This window comes from Lontra canadensis, unplaced genomic scaffold (genome assembly GCF_010015895.1).
Source record: "Lontra canadensis isolate GAN:19392208 unplaced genomic scaffold, GSC_riverotter_1.0 scaffold124, whole genome shotgun sequence".
NCBI lineage: Eukaryota > Metazoa > Chordata > Mammalia > Carnivora > Mustelidae > Lontra > Lontra canadensis.
Genome location: NW_022631118.1, coordinates 2,523,076 through 2,542,650, shown reverse-complemented (window position 1 = coordinate 2,542,650; position 19,575 = coordinate 2,523,076). Strand labels below are relative to the sequence as shown.

The following is a 19,575-nucleotide window of genomic DNA, read 5'->3' as shown; positions in this document are numbered from 1 at the left end:
ATTTTCCCCTTCCTGTCCAGTTTTTCCATGTTAGCTGGATTTAGCAACTGTTGTTTTGGCTGTAATCAGAGATCCAGTGTGGTATAATTATTCTAACATCACAAGGTACAGTTTCATTTCCAGAGCTGACATTTTAAAACCTTTGCCAATATTACCAGAGTACTTCCTTTAGAGTATGTGAAAGGAAATCAGTACCAGGGCGACACAGTAAATCAGGTTTCACTGAAGCCCTTGCCCTCCCAAAGTCAAATCAACATTTAGGGCTCCCAGAGGAAAGGTAGGGCAGATTTCCCCATTACTCTAAATCAAACACTGTGGAGTACTTCACCTCTGCCCAAAGGTACATGAGGAAGGAGTCCTGCATATGGTACAAATTAGAAAGCATCCTCCCCCTTCCTCTCTCTAGGCCTAGAGACAAGCTAGATAGCTATGCCTTGTATGCGATGAGTCACCAGGAGAGAGGGTAAAATCATGGTTGGGTGAGAACTTTAGGAAGATCATTTTAACAGAATTGGACATTCCCTCCCTCCCTCCACCCTTCCACCAAAGAATGAGGGAAAGGTACTAATTTTAGTTTATACACCAAACGTTTACAGATCATCGTCACAACGTCTGGTTGATCCTTACAACTTGAGGATGTTCTAAGGAAGGACCTGAGTTGGGTGTTACAAGCACTGGAGGAAGCATTTCCTATATGACACAAAATGACGTCACCAACATTTTCCAGGTACTTTACAAAGTGTGATCACACAATGTCATTAGCCCCTCTGAAAAGCCCTTTGAGGTCTCAGTGTGACCATTTTACAGGTGGGGAAACAAGGTGGAGACAGGAAAAGCAAGTGGCTTAAGGTCATATGGCTGGTGGGTAGCTGGCTGGGACTGGACCTCTGCTCTGTTTGATTCTAGATACAGAGCTGTCTACTAACTTGTGAAAAGGAGCTTTCTTTTCTTTCTTTTTTTTTTTTTTTAAGATTTTATTTATTTATTTGACACAGAGAGAGAGATCACAAGTAGGCAGAGAGGCAGGCAGAGAGAGTGGGGGAAGCAGGCTCCCCGCTGAGCAGAGAGCCCCAAGCGGGACTGGATCCCAGGACCCTGAGATCATGACCTGAGGCTTAACTGACTGAGCCACTCAGACACTGAATCAAAACAGTGAGGGTGATCACCGCCTGCCTACATCGCTTGGCAGCCCTGCTACTATCTGACATGGCTGTGCTTGAATGCAGACACGTCAGACTCGGAGTGGAGTAGCGGACACACAGTGAGCATTCAATAGGCTAGCCCCAAGGTTGAGGTTTGTTTGAATTTGTTATTGACAGTCACATGGAATTGCCCAGTAAACACTTTGAAAATTGGGTGGGCCATTTTGATAGAATTTAGTCTCAATTCCCTGAACATCCTGTCTCTTGCCTTGGGGCATGACCAGTTCTATTCCAAGCCCCTCCCAGCCCTGTGCAGACACAGAAGAGGTGTGTCAAAGCCTTGCACATCCTCTGCTGATTCACTTGGCCAACCTGCAGAGCTGTGAACTCCGTGAGGCTCATCGCTCCTCTTTGATTAGCAAGTTCTGAGCTTATTCAGGAATTCCCCAGTGTCTCCTAGCACAGAATCATGTTTCAAATTACTGCAAACTCACCTGTAGCTAGGAGAAAGTAGCCAACACACAAAAGGATGGTTGGCTCCAAAAATACTCAACTCTTGGCTTTTAGATGTCAGGTTTTCCTGACACTCCGCCAAAGAGATTTGCCAGTCTCTGCTGTAGCTTAACCCTTCCAAGGAAAGCTCCCAAACAGAAGATAAGCAGGTAAAAGGAGGTGAATGGGGTCAGGGGGCATAAAAAATCTCCTATTCCCAAGAACAACCGCTGGGTTAAGGGCTTGTGCTGTGGGGATGGATCACTCTGAAATGGAACCCTAGCTTGGCCACTTACTAGCTAATTACTTGGGGATGAGTCACATAAGCTCTCTGCCCCTCAGTGTCCTTTCTAACCAATGAGAATAACAATGGTCACTATCTCATGCAGCTGTGGTGAAGACTCAGGACATACAGGGCCAGGAGGCACTCAAAGGTTTATCTACTCTGTTACTATTGTCAGCAGTTGCCATCTATAGTCACTAAATGCATGGAAAATTCCCCATAAAGCTTCCTGGGACAGCCATGCAAAGCTGATCCCCTGGCCGGCCCTGGCAGCACAACCAAAAGAGATGGTTTTGGGGCAGAGTCTCACGTTAGAGGGTCTTCACCATCCCTTACACAGCTCGCTGCCGCCCACTATCTTACCACTCTGCGCGCCTGGCCTCTCACCTCGAACATAGGCCTATTCTTCTCCTTGACAGTATATGCATCATCTCTGAGGTTGAGTTGCCACCTCTGTGATGCTGTTCTCAGCCACCCTTTCCCAAGCTGGTGCCAGCCACGCTGATTTCCATTAGAACTTTGTCAGCACGTGGTGTGCACAGCGGCATTCTCATCCATCCAGCTGTTTCATGTGTTCCTGGCCTCCCCACCTCACCCTTACTGATGGCAACTCATTTCTGCATCGTGCTTTACAGATCCCTAATGTGCTACACCTGTTATCTCACCATCAGTGGTGTGTTGGGGCTCTCCCTCCAACACCTCTGTTAGATATTTTTACCATCATCCCCTTATTACAGAAGAGGCCACTGGGAACCTGACAGTCTACAGCTGTCCACTCCACATTCTTCCCCTCAAACCCCCATGCATGGCCTGGAATAACAGTGCCCTCAAGTTAAGCTAACATGGCAGCCTTCATGCTAGGAAATGCTTGCGTGTTTGCAGGGTGTTGGTCCCCTGGAGAGGACTCACAGTGAACTGTGCCTTGTTCTCAGGGGTGAGTGATATGTGAGGCACTGGAAGGTGAGGGATCCTACCAAATACTGACTTTTTTAAAAAGGGTAAAGTTGCATCCCAAACACACTGCTGGTTACTGACAAGCTGAAGCCTGGACCCGCGATGGTTTCCAGAACCAAGCTTGTCAGGTCATTGAAATTTCTGCTGTGAGGCAACAGGGAAGCCTCAGAGGTGCAGGGTCTGAGCTGAGGTCCTGCTTGCAGTATATGCTCATTATTTGTTGGGGGTCATTGCTTCCATGGGGTGTGAGCTCTTCCAGGGCAGGGACATAACTTCCTCACACCTGGTTCTCCAGCCCATCTGGCATAGCACCTGGCACAGCAGCCACCAGTAGTGGCCCTAAGGCCTATTGTTTAGCATGTACGTACTGCTGAGCTATAAGCCAACACTCTTAAAGGGATTCTATCTCTTTAATCCTTAAAATATCCTTAAAATGTTGAGAGTCTGACTCTTGGTTTTGGTTCAGGTCATGACCTCCAGGTCATGAGATCCAACCCCACCTGCTGAAGATTCTCTCTCCCACTTTCTCTCTCCTTCTGCCACTGCCTCCACCACCCCCTGCCACACACACGCAGATGCTCTAAAAATAAATAAATCTTTTAAAAAAATGTCCTGGGGTACCTGGGTGGCTCAGTCAGCTAAACACCTACCTTCAACTCAGGTCATGATTGCAGGGTCCTGGGATGGAGTCCGCATTGGGCTCCCTGCTCAGTCGGAGCCTGCTTCTCCCTGTACTCCACACTTGTGCTGTCACTATCCCTGTCTTTCTCTCTCAGATAAATAAATAAAATCTTAAAAAAAAAAATGTCCTGATGAGGGAGGTGGATGTATCATCTTCCCTTGTTTACTGAATGAATAAACAAAAGGAAGGCGGTGGATTTCAGACATGCTAGTTCTCTACCAGCATACTGGTGGAGAAGGAGTTTTATCCAGGGGTGCCCCTGTCATGGTAAAGCAGTATGCTTAGTATTGAAGTATGGTGGGGAAGGGGGAGAATCTGGTTGAAGTGGGTTCAAATCCAGCTGTGCCCCTTCTTAGCTGCATGACTCTGGGTAAGTTTACTGAATTTTGCTGAGCCTCAGTTTCTTGGCGTCAGGAGATTCTTACGAAAATTAAGTGAATATGTGTGCAAAGTCTCAAGCAAGAGCTGCCATTTGGGGAGGTATCAGGCTCCCTCCTCCCATCACTCACTCCAAGACCAGCACAGCCTCAACCTATGTGAATGTGGTCCCCAAACTATATCCATTTTAAAATGCCAATATAAAGTATCATTATCTGAAAGTAGGGAGAGAAACAAAAAATGGTTAAGGTGTATGAAAACTCACACCAGTTGACTTCACTGACAGTAAGTAAATAATATGTGTGCATGACTGTAGGACACTTGTATGCACTGTATCCCTCTACCCCAAGGAGGGTTGGTTGCGATCATTAGAACAAAATCTGAGTAAGATTCACTATCCAAATCTATTCCACCAAGGAAGCGAGGGGTCTGAAATACCCTCATCTACTTATTTCTTCATCATTAAAATGGGGATTGTTTGTAAAACATGTCTAATTACATTCTGCTTTAAACACCACCCCCCCGAGTCTATCCAGTGCCAAGGTTCATTTGTAGCCCCTCAGCCTGGCATGGAAAGCCCTATATGATATGGCTTCTGCCTATGTGAGCAGCTTTGTATCCCACATCTTGCTCATGTGAATGATTTGTTCAGGCCAAACTGATCACCTCACTGACCCAAATCTCCTTCTATGTTCCCCCGCTGCCTCTCTTGTGGGACTGCTCTGATACTCTGACTACTCAGATCTTAGACACTGGGAGACCAGTGTACATGTTGCTGTACACATGTCTTATCCCCAAGCAGATTAGAAATTCCTGAAGATCAGGGACCAAATCTTAGATTTGTTTTCTCCATGGGAATATCTACTTGCTTTGCTTTGATGGGAAGCAAAGCATTCCCATCAAATAATAGTCTATTATTAGACTATTCTGGTACATCTAGAAGAACTCTGAATGCAAGAGTTTTTCAACCTTTGGTGCACACCGGAATTGACTGTGGAGCTTTTCTTTTTCTAAGATTCATATGCCAGGTACCCAGACTTGGGGGTTCTCTTACGTTACATCTGAGGTAAGGTCCTTGCATCTTTATTTTTTAAACTTCCCCCAGGTGATTCTGATGTATGTCAGAGGTTAGCAATTACTGCCACCTACCCCTTAAAGGACACACAGACTTCCTTATACCCCCGTTCTCTCCTAAAGTACAGGAGAAAGCCTGCTGACTTTGACATAGGTGCCATCTGTGCCACTATACTCTGGCCCTCTCTGAACCTCTTTATCTGTAAAATGTGAGGATCACTTGCTTTACAGGTTTGTGAAGATCAAATGAGACAGTGGAGATCAAACAAAGACAGTGCGAGTTAAAGCACTCTGTAAACTGTAAAATACAAAATGGTACTTCCGTTACTGCTACTGACTGTAATTAGGCCGGATGGGCCACGTGAGATGGGCTTGATGGAAGCAGAGCCTAGGAAGCAGGGTGCTTATTTGGTCTGAATCAAAAGTAGTGGGGTCCTGAGGGTCCCCAAGAATATAAGACACTTCTCTTCAGTACTTGCCTCTGTGCATTCCCTCAATTTATATCTGAGGTTCTGGGCAGGTGTAGGGCCCCTATTGTTCTCAGGCAAAAGCATCATTCCCTTTGCCCTGGCAATTCCCCATAACACTGCCACTGGGGCAAGAATTAGGAATGACTTCTTTATGCTTGAGCTGCCTACATGGCAGCCACAAGAGGCAAGAGCCAAGGGCCTCTCTCATCAGCAACAGTGTTGGGGCCTTAGGGGAGCACGAAAAAAATACCTGGCAACCAAATCTCCACTCAGCCTTGAGCGGAAGCAGAAAGGGTATTCTTGAATCCTACCCTCAACCCAATACTTTCCTGCACACTCGCTGGCTCACGCTCCCAGCCTTGAAAAACACTTGCAGGTAACCTGGCAAGGCTTCAGCTTCACAAGTGAGACAGTCATACGGTCATTGTAAAAGTTAGGCCTAAAATATGGGCAAAGATGTGAACCAAGATACTGCGGCTGTTTCTGGCCATAGGCATGTGGAAAATGTTGTTTAGATAACCAAAGAGTGGTTTTATCCACACAGTTCATTTATAGGTTGACGAAGACCACGGGGGAGAATATTTGATGCCAACTCTCCACACCTATGATAACTGCAGTGAAAACAGCAGGACGGAGTGGTCAGGAGCAGGCTCTCCAGAGCCCATCTGCCTTAAGATGAGTCCTGGCACTGCCATTTCCTAACTGTAAGCTCAGACAAGTCACTCTACCACTTTCTGCCTGTTTCCTCATATAAAGTGAGGAAGAGAACTTAACCTACCCACATCATAGAACTTCGAGGATGAAACGAGTATGTAAAGTTAGTTATGACAAACAAAACTGGGAATTGTAGTTGCACCTGGGTTCCTTATGGGACACAAGATGGTTTTAAGGTTTTGGTAGCATTAGTATCAGGAAATTCATCACTGAAAACCTGAAACTTACCCTCTCCCCTCCTTCCTTCTTCCCTTTTTCTCCCCCTCCCTTCCTCCCTCAGTCAGAGCTTCAGAGGTTTCAGTATTTTCAAGCAATAATAGCATGCCGGTCAGAGGACTGACACTCTGGGAAATCTGACAAGTTGGAGTCTCAACATTAAAATTTTGGATTAAAAAATGTTTGAGGCTCAGTAACGAATAGCCCTGTACTCTGTGTTTATTCACATAGAGCCTTTTTTTTTTTTGATCTTGATGAAAAATTTTATGGGGCTAGAATTTCAGAGCTGGAAGGAAACTCTGAGATCAACAGTTCTTTTTCCTTCATTTACCAGATGGGAAAACTGGGGTCAAGAAAGATTAAGGTTGTTTCTACTGTTTACCTTATCATTTAAATTCAATACTTTAAGAAAGAAGTGTTAAAATTCAATAAAAGCTATTCTCTTTTAATTAACTCCATTGGCTTTGAGCTCATATCAAGTTTTTTCTCCAGGCTTTAGCAAGCCCCCAATTGTCAGTTTGGGTATGGGCTACTTTGGGAATGCAAAGGCTGTCAAGTGTTTATTCTAAAATCTAACAATTCCCAAATGTCCATCTATATTCCAGGGTCTGGCTGAAGTCTGATTTATCAAAGAAAAGAGCAGTAACAAAACAGGGATTTGTAAGGAGACTGTGCCTTTTCTGGGTTTCCCTCACACAGTCCGCACGTTGGCAAACACAGCACATTCTAATCCACCTTTCTAGCCTTATTCCCCAACCCTCCTTTCCCTGATCCTTACCCTCCTCTTTGTGGACCCCTCACCCACAGCTCCCTCCCCTGCTGGCTGTTTAGGCCAGAACCAGAGCCCAGGGAGGCACCAGAGTCCTTCCTCGCTCTCACTCACCACCCAAACAATCACTGGCACCTGCAGATTTACCTTCTCAAATTCATCCACTTCTCTCTGGCCTGCTCTTAGGCAAGCCACTATCCTCCTTGAGCCAGCCTATCATCTGCAACCTGTCCTCTGCCCTATGGCCATCTTTCTGAAGCAGGTATCTAGCTGATCATGTCATCCTGCACAGAACTCCTTGGTTCTTCCTACTGCTCTCAACATGAACTCTCCATGTACTTGTGTGCCTGACCAAGCCTTGCATGACCTAACCCATCTGTGCCTCAGCCTCCCTGCCCGTCCCTCCCAGCCATGCTGAGCTGCTCTCAGGTCACAGATGGTTTCTCTTCCTCTCTCTTATCTTTGGGCCTTTGCATGTGAAGTTTCTGTGGCCTGGAATATTCTCGCTTTCTTTCTATTTGCAGCTCTTTCGAGTCACACCTTAGATGTACCTCTTCCCCTAGAAAACCTCTAGTGAAGCCTCCTATGGCCAGCCAGCTCCCTTCTATGGCTTCTTTTGGGTATGCCCTCCACCTCCCTCTGAGCTGGGTGCCTGTGTCCCCTAGCTAGGTCAGACATCTTTAAGAACAGGGACAGAGGGGCACCTGGGTGGCTCAGTGGGTTATAACCTCTGCCTGCCTTCGGCTCAGGTCATGATCCCAGGGTCCTGGCATTGAGCCCCACATCGGGCTCTCTACTCAGCAGGAAGCCTGTTTCCTCCTCTCTCTCTCTGCCTGCCTCTCTGCCTACTTGTGATCTCTGTCAAATAAATAAATAAAATCTTAAAAAAAAAAAAAAAAAAAAAAGAACAGGGACAGAGTTTTTTCCTAAAACTCCTGTATGCTCTGCCTTCTTGTTCTCTCACCACCTCCCCCACCAGCTCCCGGCAACCACTGATAACTACTGCCTCCGAAGTTATTCCCTTCCTGGACTGTCGTATAGTTGGAATCATAGTATATGGTCTCTGCACGCTGGCGTCTTTCACTTAGTAATATGCACTGAAGTTTCCTCCATGTCTTTTCGTGGCTTGACAGCTTATTTCTTTTTAAAACTGAGTAATATTCCATTGTCTGATGTATCATAGCTTATTCACCTACTGAAGGACATTTTGGCGCCTCCAAGTTTTGGCAATTATGAATAAAGTTGCTATAAATATCTGTGTGCAGGTTTTTGTGTGGACATTAAGTTTTCAACTCATTTAGGTAAAAAGCAAGGAGCAAGACTGCTGGATGGATGGTAAGGACATGTCTGGCTTTGTAAGAAACTGCTGTACTGTCTTCAAAGTGGCTAGAGCATTTTGTATTCCCACCAGCAATGAAGGAAGATTCCTGTTGCTCCATATCCTTTCCAGCATTTGTTGTTGTCGTCAGTGTTTTGGATTTGGACCATCTTAATAAGTCTGTAGTGGAATCTCATTATTGCTTTAATTTGCAAATCCCCCAATGACAGATGATATGGAGCATCTTTTCATATGCTGTTTTGCCATCTGTGTATGTTCTCTTCTGAGGTGGGGGTGCAGATGGGGACTCAGCTCAGAGTCTCAGTACTCTACTGGCACAGAGTTGGTGCTCAACAAACACCAGCTTAGGAATTATGTTAAGAAAAAAAACCCCAAAAAACAAAAAACCCAACCCAACCCAACCCAACCAAACCGAAAAGAATGACAGCTGTTCCAAAACACACCTCCCTGCTCCCATGCCTTTTTTCTGGCACTTTCCCACTCTGACATCTCACTGCATATGCCACGTACTGTAAGGACGGTTTGGGTTTCCCACAGACAGCAGTGCTCTGTGCTGGCTTCAAGCTCCCACAACGTTCTTCTGTTTAATCTCTGTTATCATGTGCATTGTATTTAACCATGGAAGACAGTTTTCTAGCTTATCTTTCATTAAGCTGTAAGTTGTTTGAGAGGAAGGATTAACCTTATACACTTAAAAAATATTTTTAAAATTTACAAATAGCAAAAAACTGACATTTTGGGGTGAACAATTCTGTGAGTTTTATACACACCTATGTCTGTGTCACCACCACTACAATCTCACTCACTTCTGATTCTCTTCCTGCCCATGGGACAGCATCTTGGTCTTGTAACTATACATTTAAGACATGTTGAAGAGAATTACACTATTTCTCAAGACATAAGCACTCTGAAAAGTGGCAAGTTTTACCAGGTGCCTTTTCTTGAATTAAGATTAAAACCCAATTTATATCAAATCCCCCCAGGAATGAAGCAATTTTGAAACTTTGACCAGATACCCCTGGCTGTTTCTTGTATTTGGAACATTCTTCACTCTCCTCACCATTCTACCCATACATGCCAGCATCCAGATCAAACACTTTCACTTTCACCTTTTCTGATTTCTCTCGATGGACGCACTTCTTCCAAAACTGCCAAATATATGCACAAATTGATTAGTCACAATGCCTGTCCTGTCTCTGCTATAGGACAGTGGCTCCACACAGGAACCAAGGCTTTTATGCCTCATTCTTCTGTGGCTAGACATGTGCTCTGCCAGGGACTTGGTGAACTCACACCTGGCCAATGACTCTTAAAAGCAGAGCAGGTGTAAATGCCCTACTGAATCCACTGTCAACCACAGAAACAGAAATGCAGTGAGCACTGTCTGAGCCTTAGTCATGTTGACAGCTAGTGGCTTACACAAGAGTCATCACTGTGTTGGCTAATGTATGCTCAGTGCACTTGGGCGGTACAATGTGGGTGACAAGAGTGGGTGGCATTTCCTGGAACAGGCAGACACATCTCAAGTCTCCCTCTCCCAGGGGAAAAACCACCGAGTTCCTTCTGCTCTGGAAATAAGGCCTGAGCACAGGAAATGACTTGTTGATCTGAAAATGGAAGGTAAAATGGATAGCCCAAACAAAACACTATAAATGCCCATCTTTGAAGTTAATTACGTTTCTCTTACCAACTCTGAAGTGGGAAGGGGAATATTCTGCTTAATAGATGAGAATATGGGCCTTAAAGTCAGCATGGCCAGACTCAAATTTTGACTACCACTTCCTCTAAGTATGTGATTCGAACAAATAACTTCATCTTTTTAAGCCTTACTTTCCTTTCTGTAAAATGGGCATACTAATACTTTAAAGGAGTAGTTATCAGGATTAAATGAGGCAGTTCCCACGAAGCATTAAACAAAGTACCTGGGACACAAGAGATGCCTATAAAACAGGACCTACTATTTTTATTTTTGCTGCTGTTATGCTGTCTACCTTTCATCAAGCATTCAAGTATAATGCCTTATTTTATTTGATCTTCACTATTATTATAAGATGGGACATTAATCCCAGGCAAAGGCAGAATGAAAGCTCAGAACATGGATGGACATCATTGGTGACCTGGTTTTGTGGTCCCTTTGGCCAGACTGCAGCACCAGGCTCTAGGGCCCTTGATCCTGTGGTGGAACTCAGAGATTGAAACAATCTCTTTTACTTCCATTACTTGGCCCAAGAAGTGAGAAAGCGCTCCAGCCCTCAGAGCTGGCTGGTGGGTGGAAGGGTGGGGGCAGGGCTCCAAGAGGCAAGCCAGTTGTAAAGTTAAGGAGACACTCGAGGCCATTGGGTGGGTGAAGCCACAGATGCTGGTAAATTTTCCAGGGGGGCTAAGGCTACACATGGCATGCTGCCGACCAATTTAACTTACGCTTGAAGCTATCAATTCTACCCCCAAGCCTGGAAATTTGACTGCCAAGAGCAGCATGGTCAAAAACACAGGATGAAAAAGAGCAGGATCAATTTTTGCTTCATGTTGAGAATGTGCTGTTTTCGGCATGAAAACCTGGGGAAAAGATGCAAAGAAAGGGCAGTGCCCCAAGGCAAGCCTCTCCTGTCTGACTGCACATGGCACACGTAGGGGTACCCCACCAGAAGGAAAGAGAGCTCTGGAGACCTGGGGAAAAGACAACCCTGGGGAAGGCCTGAGCAGGCGATCTAGCGTATCACCTGGGGCAGAGGTGTTAATCACACATGGGGTTGAGGTTACCTCAAATGAGGCAGTTCGGTTCATCAGCAGTAACTCAGGATTTTTTTTTTTTTCCCCAGCTCGGGGAAGGGGCAAGTCTACAAAGACAAACAAAAGGTAATATTGTAAAATATACATTCAGGTATGAATGTAGGGAATTGTTCTGCCTGAGAGCCGGTGGGTATCTATTTCAGACAAGGTGGCTAGTCCCAGAGATCCTGTGGCCTGATGGGCGGGGTGGGTGCCATTCTCCCGCCGGATGAAAGAAAGATAATACTGAAAGGGGTGAAGATATAGGATTTCAGGCTACTCTGTGACAGGCATGCATCTTCCTTCTGATTTCTACAGACACCAGCTGGCGGGGGGAGGTGGAAAGACAGGCCCACAGAAGAGAGGATCTCCCCAGTGGAAGAGGAAAACAGGGGAAGCCAGAGGGAGAAAGTCATTCTGGGTTCAAAGAAAATCAACTTAGAAAGCTTCCCTTATAAAAATAGCCATTGGCAAAGCCTAGCCTATTTATAACACCTGACCAAGATCACTATCAGATCCTAGGCTGAATCACAAGACCCTGTAAATAATCCTCACAAGTATGGGGCACTGGCTGCCTGATTTATGGGAAGATATTTGAAACACCACCGGAGCAACTGAGTCAGGGAAAATTTGAGTGCTGGCACCAAATGGTACACTTGCAAGTGGATCTCACTTTACAGAAATAGATAGGTTCCTGAAAAGTTGGCTCTAAAATTAATTCAATTAATAGAGTCATATTTTCCTAGTGAATCACATTTTTAAACTAGAGATGGACAGGGGGAAGGGAGACCAAAAAAAAAAAAAACAACAAACAAACAACAAGACGATGGTGACCTTAAAACTAAATAAAAACCACTCTTCATTCAGCAAACTTTAAAATCACACTTATTTAAAAGGCCATTATAAATGCTCATAAAATAGAAGCAATCCGTCAGCAAATAAATGCCTAGTGCCTATGATGTACAGGGAACTGCACCAGGCTTTGTGGGGGCTCCCCTTGGGAGCTCACAATCTCGGACTTTAAAGAAAATAACATTGAGCATTCATGTTCCATCAGAAAACACCCCCTGGGATGGAGACAAGAGGTGTGCATGAGAGGCTGCCTGGCCCTTGAAACGCTATTTGGGCTCGGACCAGCTCTGTTTCCCTCCTGCCAGAGCCAACAGGGTTTGCCCGTAAGCAGGCCTTTTCAGACTCTTCTTTTATAAGCTAAAAGCTGTCAGCCATGTGGTTCTGTGTCAAAATTGCTATTTATTTAACTAACTTAAAAAAAAAAAGAAAAAGAAAAATGAAAAACCCTCATGATCTGGGTACCTTAATAAAATGAGAAGAGTTAAGGTATTTAAAGCTCCCTGAAAAGTTAAAAGCTGTATGTACAACTGAAGGAGTTGTTATTTTAAACTTTAAAGGGCATTTGCTCAAGGGATTTGTTTGTTTGGAAAAAGTCTGCCTCCTTCTACTTTTTATGCTCTCTTGCACATAGACTATTACTGGTCACTGGTAACAGGACCAGATATCTATTTGTTATTGGTTCTGTCAGTATAGATGGTGACAAACTGAGTCTACTTTGAGTAAGGGACAAACACACCCTGACAGGGATGAGACTGCGGTCTCTGAGCTAATAACAATGTTGCTGGTGATTGCAGGCATATGCGCAGAGTTGGGGCAGAGTAGTTCAAAATATGTTATATCCCTTAGACACTATACACCTCCGGAACTGGTAACACAAGGAGCCTGTCCACAGCTAGTAAGAGTGAAACTCTTCCTGGCATTTCTGAATCAGATCTGCAAATGCACAAAATGTCAGAGAATAAACAGCCATTTTTGAATAATAGGAACACATTTTCTTTTGTTTCAGTTCCATAGTGATGAACGAAGCTGTAGCAGAGACTGCTATTTATCCTAATATCACCTCTTCTCTTCTTCCTTTTACTGGCAGAACTGCTTTCAGATTTTTAATAGCAATGTAAGGGGCTTCCCTGAACACTACATTTCCCAGCCTGCCTTACACTACAGGTGGTTATGTGACTGCCTGTTGACCAATGGGATGGAAGACACTTCCAGCTCATGTCCTTTAAAAGAGATATCACTCACCCTTGCCTTTTCCACAATCTAGAGGGTGGACTTGGCATTGCCAAGCCAGCTTTGACATCCTCCAGCAAGGGTTCTTAACCCTGAAGTCCACAGATACTCCCCCCACCCCACCACAAGGGGTCCATAAATAGGAATGCTGGTCTTGTAAACTTGGATGGGAAGAAAACTATGCAACTTTCTTTTCATTAACGTCTATCTGAAATTTAGCATTTCCTTCAGTTATCATGTAGGGAACAAACCATAAATGGTATCTGCCATATCCATGACTGTCACCAACTGAAATTATAGGTATTTTCATATCACATTTGCTATGGATTATCTTGAAAAAATCACATACACTTACCAATACTTTGAAATTATAGTGGCCATTAGATTTGCCACTAGATCATTACTTGGTGTATTAATGAAGCACACGTTATTATATCATGAGTTCATTTTATTTTTTTATACTTTGACAATTATATTTCAGTATTAATTAACTTCCATTATAATCCTATGTATTTTATATTAGACATTTAAAAATATTATTCTGTGAAGTAGTCTATAGGCTTTGTCATAGTGCCAAAGGGATCGATGGCACCAAAAATACGTTATGAAGCTTTACCTAGGGGATGGCAGAGCAATAATATTTATGAAACTCAGTCTGTGGATGACTTTATAGAGCAGAACTACCCTTGAAGTTCTGGACCACTCCTTTAGATCAGGGCTGCCCAACAAAACTTTCTGGGATGATGAAAATGTTCTATATGTGCTGTTCAATACAACAGCCTCCAGTCAAGTGGCTCCTAAGTGCTTGAAATGTGGCCAGTGCAAATGAGGAACTGAATTTTAAATTTTATTTAATTGTACTTGATTTAAATGTAAATAGCTACAAGTATGTAGTGGCTACCATATTGGATAGCACAGCTCTAGATTGTTATATGAGAGGAAAACAGATTTCCGTCTTGTTTGAACTGCCATATTTTTGGTCCTCCCCCTGTTATAGTACTTTAACCTATACCTTAACTAATACACAACCCTACCTAGAGTCAATGATAATAATAATAAACCAGGGATAGAAGGTACATTTGTACAAACTCAACACATAAAGATACTTGCAAACTGAAACCAAGAATTGTAATAGGAATTTTCTAGTTACAAGTCATTCCCATATACATGATTTTGCCTGATATCTATTCTCACCCTGTGATTATTATTGCCCCTATCTTATTCTCAAAGAGGTTAGGTGACTTTGCTGAAGTCACACAGAGAGTATAGCCAGGAGTCAATTCCGTATCTTACCACCACCACACCATGTACTTTCCAGCATTTTGACACTCTGGACAGCAGTCCCACCCCCTGATTTCTGGGGAGAAGAGAGGAGGCAGTGGAGGTTCAATCAGTCACCAATGGTCAAATATGTAATCACTTATGCCTGTGTAACAAAGGCTCCATAAAAACTCAAAAGGATGAGGTTCAGAGACCTTCCAGGTTGGTGAACAAGAACACTCCCATGTACCACTGTGCTGAGCCCCAAACTCCACAAGGACAGAGCTCCTTTGTTTGGGTCCTCACCCCATTATCTCTTCATCTGGCTACTGATTCATATCCTTTAATAGCCTTTGTAATAACTCAGTAATCTACTTAGATGATATCCAGAGTTCTGTGAGCCACTAGTAAATTAACTGAACCCAAGGAGAGGGTCACAGGAACCTCTGATTTCTAGCCCATTGGATAATCACATGGACTTGTAACTGGCATTGAAAGTGGAACGCAGTCTTGTAGGACTGATGCAAGCTGATATCATCAATGGGTAGAGAGTGTCATAATTGAGTTGAACTGTAGGACACCTGGCTGGTATCAGAAAATTGCATGGTGTGGTGTAGGAGACTCCTCTCCCAGTAGGAATTGGGTACTAAATCTTTAATGTCTACAGTGTTACTTCTTGACTTCATGATTTTTCCCCCCTCAGGCTGAAGCATTGTGTATCCATTTCCCATTTTGGTAAATGAGAATTCAGCTATTTTCCACTAAGTGCCCCCTTGCCCCTACAATCACAAACTCTTATCTTCCCCTCCTTTCATCTTGTCAACATAATTATAATTCCATTTAGATCAGTATCTAATTGCTATATCAATGTGCACTGTGTAATATGCTAGGATTACTTTTCATTTCTTCTACAAGGTTGTTTTCCCTGGAGTTAACAACTGTCTATTTTGTTTTACTTTGTTCTTAAGTACCTATCCATAATTTAATCCCCAACTTTCTGCCAATTGTCTAAATCTCCTAAATAAATGCTCAGACACATTAGGTATTTAAACAATTTCATTTCCTTAACAAAATCTGTGCTGGAGCCTTCTGCCCTGATCCAGTCTGTTGTAGTTGCCCTTACTGCTTCAGGTCATCCCGAGATCTCCCTTCACCATTATTCTGAGGATTCCTCAGTCTCCCTCCTATGTGCCATCTGCCTTTTCCCATTTACCATGTCTTCTTCTTTCTTGGTTTATTTTTGTGTTTTTAGAGTTCATCCTTCAGTGGTTTCCTCAAAAAGGGTGAATAAAAGGTAAATTTTTGGAGAGCTTGTGTATCTGAAAATAGCTTTATTCTAGCTTCATACTCAAGTAAGAGTATGACTGGATATAGAATTGTAGATTAGAAATATTTTTCCTTCATGGTTTGAAAGCATTGTTTCATTGGCTTCTGGTTTCTAGTATACTTACTGAGAAATGGAAAACCATTCTGATTTTTGATTCTTTGTGTGTGACCCTATTTTTTCCTCTCTTTAAGTGGTAGTTATTTTTTGACCCCACTGTTCTGAAATTTCATCATGATGGGCCTTGGTGTTGGTCTACTGTCATTCACTGTTCTGACCCTTCTACTACAATCTTGAGTCTTTCAATTTTGGGAAAGTTTTTTAAATTCCTTCTTTATTTTTTCCAGTGTTTGTTTGTTTGTTTTTCCCCTCCCTCTCTCTTTTTGCAACTTCTGTCATCTGGATGTTGACTCTCCTACCCCAATCCATAATTTGCTTATCCTCTATACCCTATTTTTCATTTCCTTTTAATTCCTGGAAGACATTCTGAATTTCATAGTCTACTCCTTTTGTTGAATTTTAAACTTACTGCATTTTTAATTTCTGAGAGTTCTTTTTCATTATCTGAATATCCCTTTTCATGGCACGTTGTTCTTGTTTCATGAATATAATCTTTTGTCTCAATGAGAACATAAATAATAGAGGAATATTTTGGAGTATCTAAAATTTTCATCTCTTGACATAGTCTGTTTCCTTCAAATTTAGTTTAGTCTCTGTCTTTAAGTTAGATGCCTAGAAATACTTGGTTTCTGCTCCTATTTAAGGAATTACTCAAAAGTTGTTTGAGGTCTACTGTGGACTTCACTGCAGGGTCATCTGGCTGAGCTATCATGTCACAGAGTTCCTGGTATTTTCTCTTTAGGGTTGGGCAGACTCCCTGGAGATGGAGCATTCTCTCTCTAGTCTGAAAGGTGTTTAAGCTTGATGATCTGCGTTGTGGAAGCCCAGCGTGGGGAGGTCTGATATCTCTGTATTTGGTATGTAAACATTCGTTTAATCCTGTGCTTTCAGTGATATATATCCTACTTTCAACTCTGATATGTCCTGTCCAGAAACTCTGTATTATTCTCACCAGAAAGTAAACTTTGTTTTCTACCTGGAGCTGGGTACGGAGTTGTCCTATTGTGCAAAAGCTAGCATGATTGTTTAGGGATCTAATTGCCTCTTAAGACATTCAACCAACCCTCCTGTTTAAGTCTCATATTTACTTCCCATCTTCAGATGCATCTACTGTCCCCAGTTCTCAAGTCTTCAAGTAGATCTGTGGAAACTCTTGGCTTTCTCCACTGGCTGGTTTAGAATTTAACTTTCCTTCTGTCCATCTCTTTTAGTTAGTTTGAACTGCTGTATCAAAAGCACCACCGGCTGGGTAATTTAAGGAACAAACATTTATTTCTCATAGTTTGTGCCAGCAGATTTGGTGTCTGGTGACAGCCTGCTTCCTAGTACATAGATGACTATCTTTTCACTGTATCCTCACATGGTGGAAGGCCAAGGGAATTCTTTGAAGTTCCTTTCATAAGGCAACTAATCCCATTCATGAGCAGTCCACCACCATGACCTAGTCAACTCCTAAAGGCCCCACACCTCCAAATACCATGACATTGGAGATTAGTTTATCAATTTTAGTGGAATGCAAACATTCAGTCAGTCTGCCACATTATCTTTCCAGACTCCAAATCTTTTGTTGCCATTGTTTACTCTCCTATTCTTATTAACTTTGAGGGTTAAACGTACCCCTTTACTCTCAGGGTGTCATAAGAAGGATAACAAATAAACATGCTTGATCTTTTCTTTCCTTTTTTTTTTTGAGTAACACATTCACATGGTTCAAGCTTCAGGAGGAAAAAAGATTATATAATGTAGTCTCTCTCCCAACCCTAACGCCAAGTCACCCAAAAGCTCTCCTAGGAAGAAACCAATGTCGCCAATTTCTGGCATCCCTCAGCCTACCTTAATCACTCTAGATTTTACTCTATTATTATCAGGCTATTTGTATCATTTTAGACTTTGCTTTATTGCTATAGCTCCTATCATATTATATGAAGAAGTTCTTGAGGAAACATAAAAAAAAACTGAAGTAGCCTAGCTCTTTGGGGGTTGGATTAAAACAATGATAAGAGTTATCTTTTTTAATCCTTTCTATTTTATGTACACTCTCTCACCTTGTATAGCCCTGTTCACTGCTCGGGCAACAAGGAGTAACCACAAAAGCTTCTCCCCAGCTCCTGTTAAACCAGCTCTACAAGAAGGGATCTGAGAAACTGTTTTCATGTCAATGACTAATACAGTCTACTCTACCATTCTTCCCCTGAAGTGGCTGAATTTTCACAGGAGATAAAACTTAAGGCCAAAGGAATTAAACTCTAGTGGCTGTCCTTTTGGGAGTCACCCAGGACAACAGGTCACTTTTGCCAAGATGTGCTGTTACTGGGACTATGCTTACCAGGAAAACAGGGTCAAGCCAGAGCAGACTCTCAACACTAGATGATTTTCAAACTAGGCAAATGCCAAAGAAGCTATCTCTTAATATAGTGAGCACCAAAGCTGAATAGGCCAAACGAAACATTCATACATTAATGAAGATGCTGCTTATAGTCATTTTCCAACTAAATAGTAATGTTGGGAAACAGTACTGAATAACAAAGTTACCATGAAGTAAACTTAGAATAAAAATTATCCATAAATTGTGCTTTTTAAAATGAGTGTCCTCAAAAATGTAACTGAAACTAAGATAGCAAAATGTTAGTTTCCAGTTCTATGATAAAGTAGATGGTATCAGACTCACTTTCTTGCCATAAACAATCAAAACTTGACAAAATATATAAGATAACAGTTATCAGGCTCAAAGAGCAGCCAACACAGAAACTCAAGCAGGGAGCAATTGTCTTGATAGAGGGATGAGGCAGAAATAAAAGTTCGATGCTGTGAAGGTGGCTGAGATTTGGGGAGCAGAGTGGTAGAGATGGTTGAATGTGAGGGAGGGAACCCAGAAATCTACATGGAAATTTCCCTTGGATCCCTGGCTAACTCTTAGGCTACTGAGCAGTGGCTGAGACTCCTAAAGGTCTGGGAGAAAGCATGTGCTGTGAAGCTGAGAGTGAGTGGAAATGCCAGGTATTAAACAGCATTGAAAAGATGTGGGTTTTAGGACAACAGCAGAGTGGAAGACATAGGTGAACACACCAAACATTTACTTATAACTCAGAAAAGTCACCCATAAGATTATCAATCATACTTAGCTAAGGGGATGCTAGATCTTCCCTAAATAAGGCCTTCTAGTCACTTAGCTGACTGAACAAATTTAAATAGTTTGTAGATTACTATTATATAGTTCAAAGTAACTCTAGCATTTACAGTGTCTGGCATATAATAAATATTTACCCCTGAAAACTGTAAAACACACCAATTATCAAGAGATAAAACAGTGATTAAAAAGAGAGTTGATCCAGATATTTGACTTAGCAAAGAGTCCAAAATAACTATGATTACTATATTCAAAAGAAAAGAGGTAGAAAAACAAGATGAAAAAATAGAATATTTGAACTTAGGAGCCACAAAAATAAAAAAAAATCCAGAAAATTTCCCATAACTTCCAAAAAACAGAAATCAGAGATTAAGAACTCA

The 19,575-nt window shown here is 42.6% G+C and overlaps 1 protein-coding gene across 1 annotated transcript in view; it reads right to left on the bottom strand.

Moving 5' to 3' along the window:
* Positions 1-19,575, bottom strand: part of ATG7 (autophagy related 7) — a 244,917-nt gene that overhangs the window by 32,013 nt on the left and 193,329 nt on the right. The window lies entirely within an intron of this gene.